Source organism: Canis lupus, chromosome 18 (assembly GCF_003254725.2).
Source record: "Canis lupus dingo isolate Sandy chromosome 18, ASM325472v2, whole genome shotgun sequence".
Classification (NCBI taxonomy): domain Eukaryota; kingdom Metazoa; phylum Chordata; class Mammalia; order Carnivora; family Canidae; genus Canis; species Canis lupus.
Window position 1 is genome coordinate 55,693,852 of NC_064260.1, and position 18,603 is coordinate 55,712,454.

Consider the following 18,603-nt stretch of genomic DNA (forward strand, 5'->3'; position numbering starts at 1 on the left):
CAGCTCCTCGCGGGGCCCCTCCCCCTTGGAGGCCTTTTGTTTCTTTATTTCTTTTTCCCCGTCTTCCTACCTGGATAGAAGCGCGAACTCTTCTCACTGCAACATTCCAGCTGGTCTCTCTTTAAATCTCCATGCCTAATCTTTCTAAACTTCTTGTGCCAGCTCCCTCATAAACAAATGAAAATTTTTCTTTAAAAGTTCTTTCAAAAAGCAGTACACCTTTAAAAAAGATCAAATCATTACAGTTTTACACTGATGTGTAGAAACCATTAACAGAAAAATAAGCAAATTATATATATGAAGCTTTGTGCCTATCAAAAAGAAAAGAAGAAAGGGCATTGAAAAGTGTGAAGTCTTTTTTTTTTTTTTTTTTTTTTTTTTTTTTTTACAAATGGGAACATCTAACATAGGCCAGCATTTTGCACAATTTGATGAGTGTAGATAAGAGAAAATGGAACATAATATTTTGTTCAGTCCATTTACCATTCCACAGTACAGGCTAACCCATTTGTTTTTATATTCTATTAATATTTTATAAAATAAATTTCCGTGGTTACTTTTTATACTTTTTATGTTTTTGTTTTTCTATAAGTTTTTCTCCAAGAATAAAACTTCTTATGTTTAATATTGTTTGTATCACTTTTACATTAGTAAAGAACCTGATTTTGATTAGCTAGCTTCTTTATATTCTATGTTGTAGGAGGAAAATTACACCTTTTTAAAAATGCTCTGTAGATTTAGTAAAAACTGTTTCTCAGCAACTCTTGAGAAATAGCAGCTGAGAGGTCCTAAACATAAATTGAGTGAAATTAAGGCACCTGTAGTCATTTGGCACAGGTAGGCAATTATCACATTAGCTTTTATTTTCCTAGGTAATGGAGTTGGTTTCATAATGCTTTATAATTCCAAATGGAGTACTGTTTGGTCTTCTGAAATCTAAACTTCCAAGATTTAAGACAGTGATGAAAGGCAAATGGTAACTTGGCTGACTTTTTTTTTTTTTTGCTTGCCTGACTTCTTAGCTTTTTGTGTAGAGTATGGTGTTTTGTAATGAGAACACAGTAATAAAGAACTTTTATCAAGATTGGCTTTAACTGTTGGTGCAGCTGGAGGATGTGAGATGGAGAGATAAGAGCCCAAGCCTCACATTTAGTGAGTGACACTCAGATTCCTTTAGTGTATCTGGGATTAGGAAGTTCTGAAAGGGTGAAATACTACTGATTTTACTTTCAGAATTTTTGCAAGTGAGTCCACTTGCTTTGGCCTCCAGTTTTATTAGAAGTCATAAAAACGTCAATAATTGCTATTTAATATGATAAAATGAAACTTGAAGCAAGGAATCAATAAAACAATGATGAGCACCTAAAGTAGTGGAAGAGTGATTCACTTGGTAAGAAAATATGGAATTTAATATTAATTTTTACTCTGAAAATTAGAACACTTTATTCTGAATCAGGAAATTCTCATTGTTATGGTTGTTACTACTAAAGTCTGGAACCATGGAGAGTCAGTCTTTTGTGGAGGCTGAATATCATTTTACATGGCCTATCGTTACAAATTGGGAGTGGGGTAATTTTTATAAAGAATAGTATTATGCAATCCTAAAAGCCTGCATCCCAAAAGAAAGCATTCATTTTGTGCTATGCCCAGAGCATTTTCCAGACTCCTGGACAGAGTCTGACCCCATCGGTCTAAAGGAAATAAATAAATACTCATTTGACCAATACTGAAACAGAGCATGACCAAGAGCACATATTTGTTATAAAAGTTCATCCAAGATAACTTCTGCAAAATCTTTCGAAAACATTTAGATGAGAAGCTGCAACTCATTGCATTGAATTCATGCTAAGATCACAAATGTGTGTGTTATCATTCTCACGTCCTACACACACAGCAGATACTGCTGTTCAGTCTTTATCCACACAACTCTTCAGACAGCCAACTCCAATAAACCATGTAAATTAAAATCTGACTCTGATCCAGTCCGATGAATTTTATGTTGAAACTGGATGGCCCTAGGATCAACTTAATGTAAACTTACTGTTTAATTATCAAATTATCAAAATACTTTGTAGAGTATCACAGTGAAGCATAAAATACCATGTATACCCCTGGAGGAACTTCAAATCTAGGAGGAGAGACAAGACACAGACTATCATCCTGCGAGTTTACTGGCATTTGGGCAAGATGGCCAAGACAAGAGAGTTCAATAGGGAATCTAGTTGAAGGAGAGAGCTGTATGTAAAAGATTTAAGGAGACAAAGAGTAACCTCCAGGGAATTTGGCTTAGGTTAGAGACAAGTAAAGAAGGCCAGATGTAGAGTGGAAGAGGTCGGAGAATTGCTAGGAAGGACTCCAGGGTTAGTGAGCACTGATCCTGAAGAATAGGTGTTTACTCTCTGCTCTTCTCTACATTATCTACTGGATATAGGTATCTGCTAGCCCATGGTAACTCTCTATAGTTAGCAGGATTATTGTAGCCATAATTGCTGCAGTGATTCTATAAGACCTAATATTAGAAGAAGCAAGTTTGGGTTATTTGAACTATCTGTGTTTCTTGTTTTTATGAAGAACAAACAGTGACATCAGATTCATTCTTGAATATGAAGTTTATAAGGTTGAGGGACACTAAGGCATTTTTGTAATATTGAATTGGATATTAGACATAAAATGTACCTTTGTAAAATATGCCTTATACTGAATTAAATATTTGATGGATAGCCTTCATGAATGGGTGGCCTTTCATAATTTAAATGAAGTAAATATTCTTACCATATATTTATAAGAAGAAACTAATAGTTCTTTCTACAATTTGTAGAAATGACTTTTGCCATGGAACTCTTTATGAAGTTATCTTTTAATTTTGTTCTCTACCACATTCTGCTTGTGCTAGCTATATATTTGATAGCCTGGCATAGGCAACCTTATTTCAGCTCTGGGATTAAATTTACTATAAGTAATTATGTTAATTTATGTTAATTTTGAAGATCTAAAATTATTTAATATTTTATCCAAAATTCTATTAATTGTGTGACTATATCAAAGTCAACTTATGTATTTGTTGAAAGTGACTTTTCATAATCCCTATTTGTTGATTGATATCTTCAACTAATCTCACATTTTTGTAGAAATGCACAATGTCAAATTGTATGCATCCAGATATAATCTTCAGAAGTGTTTACTTGGATCATTCTGCTTGAAAAGAATGTGAGCTGGTGCAGCCACTCTGGAAAACTGTGTGGAGGTTCCTCAAAGAGTTAAAAATATACCTGCCCTACGACCCAGCAATTGCACTGTTGGGGATTTACCCCAAAGATACAAATGCAATGAAACGCCGGGACACCTGCACCCCGATGTTTATAGCAGCAATGGCCACGATAGCCAAACTGTGGAAGGAGCCTCGGTGTCCAACGAAAGATGAATGGATAAAGAAGATGTGGTTTATGTATACAATGGAATATTACTCAGCTATTAGAAATGACAAATACCCACCATTTGCTTCAACGTGGATGGAACTGGAGGGTATTATGCTGAGTGAAGTAAGTCAGTCGGAGAAGGACAAACATTATATGTTCTCATTCATTTGGGGAATATAAATAATAGTGAAAGGGAATATAAGGAAAGGGAGAAGAAATGTGTGGGAAATATCAGAAAGGGAGACAGAACGTAAAGACTGCTAACTCTGGGAAACGAACTAGGGGTGGTAGAAGGGGAGGAGGGCGGGGGGTGGGAGTGAATGGGTGACGGGCACTGGGGGTTATTCTGTATGTTAGTAAATTGAACACCAATAAAAAATAAAAGAAAATTTCTCCCAATATAGCCAAGGTTTCCCTTTTATTTACTTTTAAAATAGTTGAAAACATGAAACACTGGATGACCTGATAAAGTACATTTGAACAAATATCCCACTGGTATCTCAGAGCTTAAGTAGTGTTACCAGGATTGCAGATGGTCAGTCTATAAGACAAAGCCTATCAAATTACTGATTTCTTCTATGGACAGATGGCTAAGGGGCCTTACAGAAGCTCAGTTTTCAAGTTGTAGGGGTGTGTGTGTGTGTGTGTGTGTGTGTGTGTGTGTGGCCATATTTGTCAGTACAATACTGACCACTAACTCTTGAGTTTTGAGTAAAGAATACCTAACTAAAGCAAAACAAAACAAAAAATTGTAAGGTTGTTGTTTTATGTAAACTGTGATCTAAATTTTCCTATGAAAACCAAAGATAAAAAATAATGAGTACATGAAGTAGCTGAAGGATAATTCAATTGGTAAGTAAATTGGAATTTAATATCAATTTTTACTCTTTGAAAATTGGAGAAATGTATTCTTCATTAGCAAAAGGATAGTTTAGAATTTAAAATAATTATTTATATCTTTCCATTTATAAGATTCTACATTACTCCTTTTTATAATCTCTATCTTTAAAAAATACAATTTTTATTCAATTTGAGCTCATATTTTCTGAGAAATAAATGGAAGACTTTCAAGGAATTGTTAGTTGCAGAACAGCATTTCAATTAGTTGTGCTCCTTTGCTGTACCTATGTAGGATACAATCATTTCATTAGCTCCTGCAGCTAGTGAATCTTCTGGAAAGACTCCAGGTCAAAAATAACTGTTTAACTTTTAAAATTAGTATGTCATCTGACATATCTCAATCATTTATCAAGATGAGATATTGTGTCCTTTGTTTCTTCTGACCTAAGATGTGGTGAGTAAACAACAAATTTCCGACCTAATTTCTGATGGAACCTTTCTCAGGGAAAAAAATATTTTGAGAAGAAAATGATGAAGTCTAGATGTGGGTAAACCAACTATCTCCTCTGGAGATTGAAGACAGTCACATTTGGCAGGGAACACTCAGTCAACTGATAGATCAGGCAATTGACAAAGCAGGAAAAGTGCATCTGGTGCATTATTAAGTATCAAGATGATGAACATAGGTCATAATTAAGCTTGTACTTAACAACTCATTGACTTGAGTAATAATAACAATGACTTTATAAAAGCACCTTCCTATCTTTTTTCTCATTGTCCTCGCAAAGAAATTTAACAATGTCTGTGTTGTCATTATCAGGAAAATATGTCAGGCTTCTCCTTAATTAAAGCCTTCCCTGTAGTCTTCACATTAAAATTTTTATGTTTTCCATTTTTAAAGATTATTTCAGTTGCTCTTTGGAGACAAATCACTGTATAAATCCTCACATACAAATAAATAAGTCAACCTATTACATGTTGTAAGACAGTTACTTCATATATATATGTCTGTACATAAGAGGCAAAAAATTATTAGAGAAATTTCATATGAATGCTATATTTTGATGGATGGAAACACTAAAATGAATTACATAATAGAAATAACATACACAGTATTCTGTAAAATCTGTATTACATCATCATATATCTTTGCATGAAGATTGAGTGATTGTATGTCTCACCTGTCAGATGAAAGAAGAGAGAGGAATGTACTGATAATTAGAAATAATATTTTACTAGTATTCCTAATTTATTAAAAGAGAGGGTAAGATTTGAGTTAAGGTTAAATAATAAGGAATTAGAATTCCATATTCAATGGAAATAAAATGTATAAGTCTGATTAAATAAGAAACCAATATACATTAGAAAAAAAAATAGCTGACAGAGGGTGATTTTAATATGGCAATTAGTCCCTGACCAAATGGACAATAAAAAATTGGGTTCTGTGAATTTCACTGTATGTAAATTTCACATGATTTTTCAGGGAAAAGCTTTTTTTTTAAGATTTATTTATTTATTCATGAGAGACAGAGAGAGAGAGAAGCAGAGACACAGGCAGAGGGAGAAGCAGGCTCCATGCAGGGAACTTGATGTGGAACTTGATCCTGGGGTCTCCAGGATCATGCCCTGGGCCAAAGGCAGGTGCTAAACCACTGAGCCACCCAGGGATCCCCCGAGAAAATTTTTTAAAAAAGATTTTATTTACTTATTTGACACAGAGACAGAGCACAAATTGGGGGAGCGGTAAGCAGGGGGAGAGGGAGAAACAGGTTCCCCACTGAGCAGAGAGCCTGATGTGGGGCTCCATTCCAGGGTCTTGGGACATGACCTGAGCCAAAGGCAGATGCTTAACCAACTGAGCCACCCAGGGAAAAGTTTTTGATCTATACCACAAATCAAGCATTGGACAGCAGACACATCAGAGTTGTGGACCTCACATTTCTGAACAATTTAGTAAGCCCACAAATCCATAGTTATTAATATTGTTATTTTTTCCCATTATCGTTGTTACTGTTTAGTTGAAATTTCAATATAACTGCCCTTTCTGTAGTCAAGTAATTTATTTGTCTGGAACAATGCCAGTTTAGTGAAGCATGTGATGCATATTAAGATCTACTTCTCTGATTATCCCTAGTCCTCATACAGTGAGAGCAGGTGTTGGGAAGAGTACCAGTTTTACTCATTCTAGAGTCTCTATCTTCACCAAGATTCAAGAGAGCTGTTAAGAGAAATGCATTTGTCTAGACAGAGAGGGAAAACTATTCACTATCATTTCCATTTCTAACTTCTTCTTTTGATTAAAAAAAAAACTCCACCATCGTAGGAAAATTTTACTGATAAGAAGCCCCAGAAGATCCTCAAATATGTGAAATGGGGCCTTTTCATTTAAGTATAATGGACTTGGATGAAGATATGAATGCGAAGGGTGAAGCTTGAATATTCTTCTGTCTCACAACATTTATATCTTGCTATCCACAGCATATGCTTGTCTATGTATATGATACAGGTTAAGAGCAAGGACTTTGGTAAAAGGTCTGGGTTTGAATAAAAGCCCAGGGCCAGATGGCTTCACAGGCAAATTCTATCAAACATTAAAGACTTAATACCTGTTCTTCTCAAACTGTTCCAAAAAAGAAAGGAAGAAAAGCTTCCAAGTTCATTTTATGAGGCCATTATTAACCTACTACCAAAACCAGATAAAGACACTACCAAAAAAAAAAAAAAAAAAGAAAGAAAGAAAGAAAAAGAAAAAGAAAGAGAACTACAGGCCATTCATTTTTTCTGATGAATATAGATGCCAAAATCCTTAACAAAATATTAGCAAACAGAATCCAACAATACATTAAAAAATCATTCACCATAATCAAGTAGGATATTATTCCTGGGATGCAGTGGTGGTTTAATATTCACATATCAATCAATACCATACATCACATCAATAAAAGAAAGGATAAAACCTATGTAATAATTTCAGTAGAGGGCAGCCTTGGTGGCTCAGCAGTTTAGCGCTGCCTTCAGCCCAGGGCATGATGCTGGAGACCTGGGGTCGAGTCGCATGTCAGGCTCCTTGCATGGAGCCTGCTTCTCCCTCTGCCTGTGCCTCTGCATCTCTCTCTCTCTGTGTCTCTCATGAATGAATGAATGAATGAATGAATGAATAAATAAATAAATAAATAAATAATCTTTAAAAAAGTAATAGGGCAGCCCTGGTGGCTCAGCGGTTTAGAGCTACCTTCAGCCTAAGGCGTGGTCCTAAAGACCCAGGATCAAGTCCCACGTTGGGCTCCCTGCATGGAGCCCGCTTCTCCCTCTGCCTGTCTCTCTGCCTCTCTCTTTCTCTCTGTGTCTCTCATAAATAAATAAATAAAAATCTTTAAAAAATAATAATAATAATGTCAGTAGATGCAATGTGTTTGACAGTACAACATACATTCATGATAAAAACCCTCAAAAAAGTAGGTACAGAGAGAACATACCTCTCTTCTCTCACAGTTTGCTGATTTCTTTAGTGGATTACTTGGATTAATTTCTCTTTATTTTTTGCATATGTGTTGCCAGTTTTTGATTTGTGGTTACCATCAGGTTTACGTATAACATCTTATGCAAAAAGCAGTCTATATTAAGTTGATGGTCCCCTTAAGTTTGAATCCATTCTAAAAGCACTTAATTTTTACTCTCTCCAAAACATTTAATGTGTATGGTGACATACTTTACATCTTTTTATTTCATGAATCCCTTGACTAGTTTTTGTAGACTCACTGCTCTTTGCTTCTTACTTTTCTTACTCCTGCTTATGGTCTTTCTTTTTCACTCAAAGCCTCCCCTTTAACATTCCTTGTAAGGTTGGTTTAGCTGTGATGAATTCCCTTAACTTTTGTTTGGGAAACGATTTCTCTCTTTTTATTCTGAATGATAACCTTGTTGGTTAGAATATTCGTGGTTGCAGATGTTTTTTTCAGCACTTAATATATATATTGTCACTCCCTTCTGGACCACAAAATTTTTGCTAAAATCAGCTTCTAGTGTTATGGGGTTTCCCTTGTTTGTGACTATTTTCTTTTCTCTTGCTGCTTTTAAAATTCTTTTTCCCACTACATTTTGCCGTTTTTAATTGCTGTGTGTCTGGTGTGGACCTCCTTGGGTTGATTTTGTTGGGGGTGCTCTGTACCTCTTAAATCTGGATTTCTGTTTCCTTCCTCAGATTTGGGAAGCCTTCAGCTATTATATCTTCAAATACATTTTCTACCCCCTTTTCTCTTTCTTCTGGGATTCCTATTATGCAAATATTATTATGCTTGATGGTGTTGTGAGTTCCCTAAATCTATTTTCATTTTTTTATTATTTTTTTCTCCCTCTTATTCAGCTCGATTGCTTTCTGTTACTCTGCCTGCCAGGTCACTGACCTCATTCTTCTGCCTCCTTGAGTTCTGTTTCCTCTCTTCTATCCAATGTGTTTTTAACTTCAGTTATTGAGTTCTTCATCTCTGACTGGTTCTTTTTTATGTTCTCTCTTTGCTGAGTGTCCCATGGAGGTTCTCCACTCTTTTCTCAAATTTAGTGAGTGTCTCTATGACTATTACTTTAAATTCTCTACCAGGCATATTATCTGCATTTCATTTAGCTCTCTTGTTTTGATACTGTACTGTTCTTTTATTTGGGACATATTCCTCTATCTCCTTATTTTATCTAATTCTCTGTGTCTGATTCTGTGTGTTTGGAATGTCAGCTACATATCCTGCTCTTAACGATAGTGACCTTTTGAAAAAGAGGTCCTGTTGTGCCTTGCAATGCAGTGTCCCCTGTTCCCCAGAACTTGATGCTTCACAAGTGTCTCCTATGTGGGTTGTCTGTGCCCTACTATTGTGGCTCACTTGTATTTGTCTTTAGTCCAGTCATCTGCAATGGTTCTCTTTGCCTGTTGTGGCTAGGCTTGGTCTCTGTGTTGTTAATAGGTCAGTCTGGGGCTCACCTTGGGCTTGAGTTTACTCAGACCAGCAGTTTTCCAGAGCTTCAGTCTCACTGAACTGCAGGGCAGGCTCCCTACGTTGTCCCCTGCAAAGCTGTTAATGGGTGGAGCTTATGGTCAGAACAGATGTCTGGCCCCAGCCCCCTGCTGGGGCTGCAGTCAAACTGGTATGTGTGGTTTCTTTCCCTCTCCCCAGGGCAGGAGTCATTGTGAAGTGGTGCTAGTCCCTGTTAGGGCTGCTTGCACACTGTCAGTCTTGTGACACAGCTTTAGATTGACTCCTGCTGAGGGTGTGTTGAAGTGGACAGGTCCACAGGAGAATTCTGGGGTGAGGCATGAAGTGTTAGCAAGCTAAATGGAGAGTATTCATGCTGAATCCTGCAGGTGTCCAGATATACAGGCTCAGGGGTAGGGGAATGCAGTTGCACCCATCAGCTCTTTTGTTCTTGGAGAAGTCTCCTGAAGATCCCTACACCCCCAGCACAAGTTGTGATATCAGGAAATCATGGGATGCCTAGGTGGTTCAGTGGTTGAGCATCTGCGTTTGACTCCCAGAGTCCCGGACCGGGTCCCACAAGGGGTTCCCCGCAGGGAGCCTGCTTCTCCTTCTGTCTATGTCTCTGCCTCTCTATGTGTGTCTCTCATGAATAAATAAGTAAAATCTAAAAACAAAACAAAAACAAAAAAAAAAAACAAACAAAAACAAAAAAACAAAAAAAAAAGCTGCTGCTTCTGTGCTATATTTTGAGTCCATTTCTTGAGGCATTATTAGAGTTCCTGGTACAGTCCTTTTCATGAGGCTCTGAAACTGCCCTACCTTATAAAAAACAGTGTTTGGCCTCTGCCTCATGTCAGAGTTTTTGGGCAAGCAGGAAAGGAAATCAGTATTACCTGTTGAGGATAAGGATGAATCATTATGGTTAATTATATCAGTAACCAACAACATCAGAATGGAGGAAAGTAAAACCCTATTTTTGGATATGATATACAAATGTTATATAAGGATTATATCAGTTTTCCTTTAGGATAGTAACATGCTGTGTGTGATATATGAGTACTTTTCTATAAAGTATATAATCTCAGAAATATATTTAGATTAATAACATTTTTACCAGAATGTAACAACCAATAAAGTTGAAACTTGTCTGATTTCATAATTCTTCTCTCATAGCTTTTATGATAGTATGGAGCTAATAATGAAATAGAATACACATGCAAAAAAGATTATTTCTAGTAGTATTTACCACTGTTACTGTTTGTAAGGTAAGAAAACAAAATAGTTTAAAAAGATATCTTGGATTTGTTCATTCATTTACCCTTGTTTTTTCTAAATTTTGTGGCTGGCTTTGAGAAGACAAATTCAAAAGCATTAGCAAAAGAGATTGGTCACTTGACTTTTAACGTAAATACCTGAGAACAATGAATGGTTGTAGCTTGGTTTCTTGCTAATTGAAACGACAACACAATATTTATAAATAAACATAAGAAGTTAGGGTAACTATAAGCAATCTTAGCTGTCTCAGAAGTAAGAACTTCTGGGTTTTGTTTTTTTAAGTAATCAAGACAAAACACAGTAGCATAAGCACAGAAACTTAATGTGTTGAGAAAGAATCTCAAGTATCTGGGCAGATTATGCAGAAAATATAAATTATATAGTATATTAATATATAGTGCATAGAAAAATAATATATATCAATTATATATCATATAATAACATGATTATTATATATTAAATTACATATAAATGTAAAATTATAGTCGAATATATAATCAAATATCTTTCATATATAATTCTAATATTTATTTGCATATATATTAGATACATATCTTTAGATCTTAAACTTATATATTATAGACTTATATAATCTAATATATAATTAATGTACATATATTAAATGCATGTTATGTAAGTAACAGGATATAGATATATGATATACTTATGTCATTAATATATATATATAATCTCTTATATGTTAGCTTATATATTATATGTATTATATATTACATATATAGTACATATATTAAATATATATTGTTAGAACTTTAACTTCTTCAGAAAATAATTCTATCTTAAGATCTATTTTGCCTGATAGTAATAGAGCCAATATTTATATATTAACTATATTACATATTAATATACATAGTAGAGTAAAAAGTAAATATTAATAAAAATATAGGATATATGATTGATATATAATATAAATATTAATATATTAAGATGTATGTAATACATAAATATATACACACATACATATGTATATACACACATAAATACACAAATACAGAGATTGAATCTGTGTGAATCTAAGTTTTCAATATAAGAAACTAGAAAAAAGGAAGAATATGCACAAAGTGGAATGGCGGAAATAAATGATCAAATTAAGAAAAGATTAATTAATATAGTCTAACTTCACTTATAAACACTAGAAACAAAAATACTGAATAAGATGTCAAGCCAAGCCCAGCAATATGTGTATGTGTATTAAAAAAAGTAAAAAATAATAATAAAAATAAATTAAGTAAGTAAGTAAAATGTGAAAACCCTAAGTGTTGGTAAGATATGGAACAACTGGAACTCTCATACACTGTTGGTTGGAATAGAAATTGATAAAACTACTTTGAAAAACTTTTAAAACTTTAATAGAATCATAAATGTAAAAAATACATCTAAACCACAAAAAGCCCTAATACTGTATTTAAGAACCTTTTAATAATTCTCAAAACCATTACTCTAGGATCACTCAGAAATTTTCTTCACATTTTTTTCTTCACATTTTTCTGAGCTGAAATTTCTTTGTTTACAACAACAAATGTACTAAATGTCAGTTATTGATGAGAAGTTGTCTAGTGTGCTAGAAAGACTCGGCCCATGCCGAGTCCACAGTTCTTTGGGTGGTCCCTGAGTACTGTTTGGTGCCCGTGGCCCCTTGCACCCATGAAGTCTTGCTTGCCAATTTCCCTTGGGGTTGTAATAAAACCGAATGTTGTGCCCCAGTGTCCACTAGGAATTCAACAGGTTGCCCCTCCACTCTGAGAGTTACCCTGGGCTCGGGGAGGGGTGCCGAACCCTGACTCCCCTAGTTGTCCAGGTCCTCCATCTCCAAGATCTTGGCAGGGGCCTTAGGTCTTTTGTTAAGACAGCCTTTCACCCAGTGGCCCTCTTCTTTGCAATAAGCACATTGGTTTTTGTTCAGCTTAGGGTGCTCCCGACGGGGACCAGGGCCATCCTCCTTACCTGTCCCTGAAGGTGTCCTTCTTGAGGTGCTTCCGTCTTTCCCGTGGATCATCCATGGTTGTAGCCAGCAGGATCTTGGCCAGGTTCTGGGTCTGCTGGTCACTTAGTTTGGTTTGTTTTTCTTCCGGACTTTCTTTATTATTATAGACTCGTTCTGCTACTATCACTAAGTCCTGCAAGCTCTTCTCTCCCAGTCTCTCTACTCTTTCCAATTTTTTTTTTAATGTCCGGAGCGGCCTGGTTAACAAAAGCCATGATAATTGCGGCCTTTGTTTCCGGGGCTTCTGGGTTCATAGGGGCGTACGGCCTAAAAGCCTCTATGATTCTAAGAAGGCTGCTGGACTCTCATCCTTACCCTCTCTCACATCATAGACCTTGGCCAGATTGGTAGGCTTGCGCGCGGCAGCCTGGAGACCTGCCACTAGATTCTGGCGGTGGACCCGGAGTCTCTCCTTACCTTCAGCTGAGTTGTAGTCCCAGGTGGGGCGGGATAAAGGGAAGGCAGCATTTATGAGGTCTAGGTTTTGAGTCGGCTGTCTGTCCTTTCCCAGAACAGACTTCCGGGCTTCCACCTGAATTCGTTCTCTCTCCTCAGTGGTGAAGAAAACCTTCAAGAGCTGTTGGCAGTCATCCCAAGTAGGCTGGTGGGTAAAGAGAACAGTATCTAAAAGCCCGATTAGATCTCTCGGATTATCAGAGAACTTTGCATCATGGGTTTTCCAATTATATAAATCACTGGTGGAGAATGGCCAATATAACATTAGCTGTCCGCCAGTCTCATCGGGGGGCCCCATGGCTCGGAGAGGAAGGGCGGTGGAGTCCACCAGCCCCGCATTTGGAGGTGTGTCCGCGTGTCCCTGCTGCTGGCCCGTGCACAGGGACTCCCTGGTCAGGGAGGGGTGGCGCCCCTTCTGCAGCGCCCCCCCCCTGTGCCTCTAATGGAGGGGCAGAAGGAGGAGGGGGTGCCTGGTAGGGCGGTGGGAGAATCAGGTCCTCCGGGGAGGAATCCTGGAAGACCGGATAAAGGGGCGCTTGGGGAGTGGAGTCGGTCTCCTTCTCGGCTTTCCGCAAGGCTAGAATCTCGGTGGGTCTTGCTTTGGGGGGTAAAAATGGTTTTAGCCAAGGAGGGGGATTCTCGATCATGTCCTGCCAGATCAGGTATAGGGCACCTGGCCAAAGCGGCCGTCCGGTTTGTCCCTGATCAGGGCCTTAACCTGTAACATAATAGGTAGGTGAAAAGTTCCTTCTCAGGACCATCCCATGTCAAAGGTTGGCCATTCTGATATGCAATAAATTTGGAATCTCTCTCTCTGTATGTCTATGCTCAGAATACGAGCTCTTTCCCTAACATCCGAGAAATGGGAGAGCATAAGAGACAGGGGAGTGGTTTCTGTCTCCCCCATTATGTCCACAATCCGCACCAAGACACAGACAATAAAGACGATTAACAAGGACCCAACAACACAGAAAAACATTCCAATGTGGCCGCAGAGACAAAAACAGAAAGTAACCCGAAGGGCTGGCAGTCAGCCCTCCGTACAGACGAGGATTCCGTCCTCCTTACTGATAAGGACTCTGTCCTCCAGGCGGGGGCAAGGGACGTCTCCTCAAGACCCCCGTCCATGGCCCATCAGCGCGTCCTCCTAAGCCAATGCTGACCCAATACAGATTGGAATTCCTACAGGTTAGAGCTCTCAGAGAATATGCGCGCAAAAGGTGGAAAAAGTTGAGCGCACTCACCACGCGTGAAACCCTCCAGATGGGGTCCTGGGGGGTTCTCGGATCCCAGACGAGTCCCCAAATGTTGTGCCCAAGATTACGTATCCAAGAAACCACCAAGGAGCCGACACCGATGCAAACACACGAGGGTTTATTTACAAGCTGGAGCTTGTGTCCAAGTACACCCGACACAGCGGAGCAGGGACTTGGACCCCGAGGTGGTTTTCAGCTTAGTTTTATGGGTTGGTCTGGGGGACCTCCAGAAGTGGGGGGGGGGGGGATTTCTCAAGTTCTGTTTACATTCTGATATGGGGCTTTCAAGGGCATTGAGCTCTGTTCTCATTCTAATATGGGGCTTTCCAGGGCGTTAAGCTGTAAGCTTTTTTTTTTTTTTTTCCTGTAACTGAAGTAATGTAAATTTCAGCTCTTATTCACAGGGGCCTGGGATGGCTGGACGTGTGCTAACGCTGAACTTAAAGTGGAATGGCCTTAATTTTCTCAGCCTCCACACTGAGACCTATTATCTGGCCCATGAATGATAAATGAACTCATTTGAGGCACTGCAGGTTAACTTTAGAGAGTCAGGGAAAAAGTTTCCTGTTTTCCAATCTCTTCATCTCTTTGCCACTCTAGTCATTTGCAGTGACTTTGAATCCTGTTGCTCTTATTGGACTCTGTTTAACATCCTTCCCACGTCTAAATGGCTTAATTACTGGAATTAAGATTTTGAAGAATCATTTAAGAGTATCTTGTTGGAGACAGGATACCCAATTAGGAAGTACTGAGAAGGCAGTTACTCTGCTCCCAGCATCCTTCATCTCAGTCCTAATGGAATTCTGCTTTTCCCTCTCAAATAACAATCTTTTTTTTTAAAATTTTTTTTAATTTTATTTATTTATGATAGTCACATAGAGAGAGAGAGAGAGGCAGAGACACAGGCAGAGGGAGAAGCAGGCTCCATGCACCGGGAGCCCGACGTGGGATTCGATCCCGGGTCTCCAGGATCGCGCCCTGGGCCAAAGGCAGGCGCCAAACCGCTGCACCACCCAGGGATCCCTCAAATAACAATCTTTTGATCTCTGTGAAAGAAGCAAAGATCAAGCTGATCCTCAGAATGAATCTCCTCTTTCCTCTACTTCTTCAAAGATCTAATTAAGTTTGAGTTGTACTTATTTTTTTAAATGTTTTCCAATGCAATTACCAGACACAAAAGAAAATTACTTCCTTTATTATCATAACTGAAAACACCATTTCTTTTTTCTTCTAGTATTTTTATGTTACATTTTAAATCAATGAGAGTCATGTAAATTTAACATTTTTCTCTGACAGTTCACAGTAAGAGACTTTCATGGTAATGCCACAAATAGTTGCTTTTTTTTTTCTTGTGTAAGAACTCTTACCTCTAACACAAGTCATTTGTGTTAAATGTAACACAATTGTGTAAATTTCTAATTTACTTTAGAAACATAATGATTTTTATTTTCCAGAACAGCAATTGAGAATGTTTAACAGACTAGATGATGTAGTGAAAAAAGCTGTGATCTACTTCTGACCCAGTATTTACTATTTGTTTTCAGCAAGTGAAATCTGAATTCTGAATCCCCAGTTTCATATCTGTAGAACAATATTTCTCCATGGTGCTATTTGGAGGAAGAATCAAATGTGGAAATACATATGTGCTGTTTTTAAACTGCCAAGGCTGCTACAATTAAGTTTTATTATTACCATGGTGCTAGAAGAAAAACATGAAAGGGCTCATAAAGCATAGCAATAGTTAATCTCACTTTTTAGTGTTTACTTTATGCAGCTACTTGCATTCATTTGAATGCTTTCAAATGTCATTTCGAGAGTTTGAAATGCTCCTGAATGCTGTATCAGTTCTGCTCTAAAAAAATCCAGGAGATGACTACTGAGATTCCAAATACAGAATGAAAGAGCAGCTCAGATCCACGCTTACCTAGCCACACTCCAGCAGTCTTGACATATGTATCAGGCAGACTTCATGAAAATTTACTTCTAGCAATAATGACACAAATGATACACCTTCCATGATGTGAATTCAGTGGCAAATGTGTATTAACATTTTGAGATCAGTCTGCCTCATATACATTTGCTTCTTTCACTCATTGTCTCTTCCACCAAACCTACCATGCAGGAAAACCTCTGATACACAAAGCTGTTGGGAATTTGGTCTTTGTGGCTGTGTTATCTAGAGCGTTCTTTGAACTCCTGATTAGTTCAGAGATTTTAGGTCTGTAGCAGATTGGAGACCCTTGCAAGGCTGAAATCATATTGCATTTTATTTGGTGGAGTAAAGTGAAACTAAATAGAGCTGAGTGAGGAAAAGAGGTAAGAAAACAGAGCCTAATAGATAATGACACACTGTGATGGTTAATTTTGTATGTTACCATGGTTATGCTATGGTGCCCAATAGTTTGGTCAAGAACTAGTGTAGACGTTACTGTGAATATATTTTTTAGATGTGAATAACATTTAAATTAGTAAGCTTTGAGTAAAGCAGATTACATTCTGTAGGGTGGGTGGGCATCATTCAAACAGTTGAAGGCCTTAAGAGCAAAGACCAGTTTCCTATAGAAGAAGGAATTCAGCCTCAAGACAGTGCCACAGAAGCCTTGCCTGAATTTCTCATTTGCCTGTGCAATTTGGGCTCAAGACTATAACATCAATTCTTACCTGAATTAGAACTGCAAGCTTGCCCTATAGATTTTAGACTTGCCAGCCTCCACAATGGTGTGAGCCCATTTCCTCTTTTGAAATAAAGGTTTGATTGATTGATTGATTGATTGATTGATTGAGAGCATGCAGGAGAAGGGGCAGAGGGAGAAGATAACAAGTTTCTAGATAAACGTTGTGGTTGTTTTTCCCTCCAAATTCTAATCTTAAGGATAATACTTTTTTCTTAAAATATAGCCATTTACAGATTTTCTTAAAATCCATTCATTTGCTTTGGAAAGAAATCTAAAATTTGCTGTCTGTAAAGAAATATTAATGCTATAAAATTCGTGTTCATTCTGGGAGGCCTGAGACACCTTTTTTTTTTTTTTTTTTTTTTTTTAGGAAAATGTTAGAAGGGAACTAACATTTAGGAGACTGGCACAGAGTTGTTTGAAAGATTAAGAGGGAAAAAAAAGAAAGATTAAGAGGAGTTATGACTATGGATGTAGTGTGCATGTTTGCACACAAACCAATCAAGAATAAGCTGACCCAAGTATCTAGACATAACTGTGCCAGTCTCTTTGGGTACAGAAGCTTGTGTTCTCCTAAGAGAGACAAAGCTAAAACATACTACACATTTATACCAATATTTTGGGGTTCACAAAACTTTTTGCTCAGATCCATAAATAAAATAATAAAGCAAAAAGTACAAAAAAAAAAAAAAGAGTTGAGCTGCTTGTTCAAGGCTGTATAGGAGTGACCAGAGCAGGGCTCCACTGGTTTGCTTAAATTTCCCCCTGCTCTAGCCCTGCTCTTGGAGGTGCCATGGAGAACCATCTGAGAACCATTGAGAAGTCAAGTTTTCTATTTCCTCATATTCTAGAACCTGTGGATTACATATGTGTTATCCATGAAAGGCATTTGAGGGTGGACAGAGAATTACTGAAAAAGATATATACATAGACAAAAGTAAAATTGAAATTTCAATTTCAGAAAATGTGAAAAAAAAAAAGACCTGCCTTAAAGACTACATGTCACAAAAATTACAGGAGAATGATTATATGGCTATGGAAATTCACAAGAGAAAATGCCAACATGACTGAACACTCTTGGGAAGCTGACACTCTATAGGTCGGATTTGGATGGGAAGAGGACAAGAAGGGAACTGTCTAGGGGTAGCAAGAGCATGAGCACAAGTGCTAGAGCAGAAATGACAAACTGAGAAATTAGGAAGCTTGAGAATCTTTGAGTCCTGACTTCTTTCTGCTGAATACCTTCTTCAACTCATTTCTCTCTTCTTGCATTTTACTATAAACAGGAGGAAACAAGCTCCTTTAATACTTTCCTGAGCAATCTACTCAGATAAATATCCGATTTTATTGTTTCCAAGTTCAAACTTCCACAAAATACTAGAACACTCGTTAAGCCAAGTTTTTGCCATTTTATGACAAGGTTCTCTTTTTTTATGGTTTCCAATAACATGTTCCTTATTTCCATCTGAGATCTCACAGAAAGATCTTCAACATCCATATTTTGAACAATCTGTTTCTGATTAGTTATGTATTCTCTAAGAAGATACAGTCTATCTCTGAAGATCTTGCTTTTGTTTCTGAACTCTTACCAGAATCGCCTTCAACATCTATTACCTCTACCAATAGTTCCTTCACAGCAATGTGGGCTTTTCCCAGCATGGCCCTCCAAACTCCTACAGCCTTATTACCCCTTATCCTGTTCTAAGGCTGCTTTGACAT

General features: G+C 37.6%; 1 long non-coding RNA gene across 2 annotated transcripts in view; it reads left to right on the forward strand.

Moving 5' to 3' along the window:
• The window catches only part of LOC118351389 (uncharacterized), a 60,610-nt gene that overhangs the window by 39,151 nt on the left and 2,856 nt on the right, over positions 1-18,603 (forward strand). The window contains exon 3 of one of the 2 annotated variants that reach the window (XR_004806786.2): positions 3,129-3,695. The exons of the other annotated variant lie outside the window; for it this stretch is intronic. This is a non-coding gene — a long non-coding RNA (uncharacterized LOC118351389). Of the gene's footprint in view, positions 1-3,128; positions 3,696-18,603 lie in introns of those variants that run through there. 2 annotated transcript variants of the gene reach the window in all.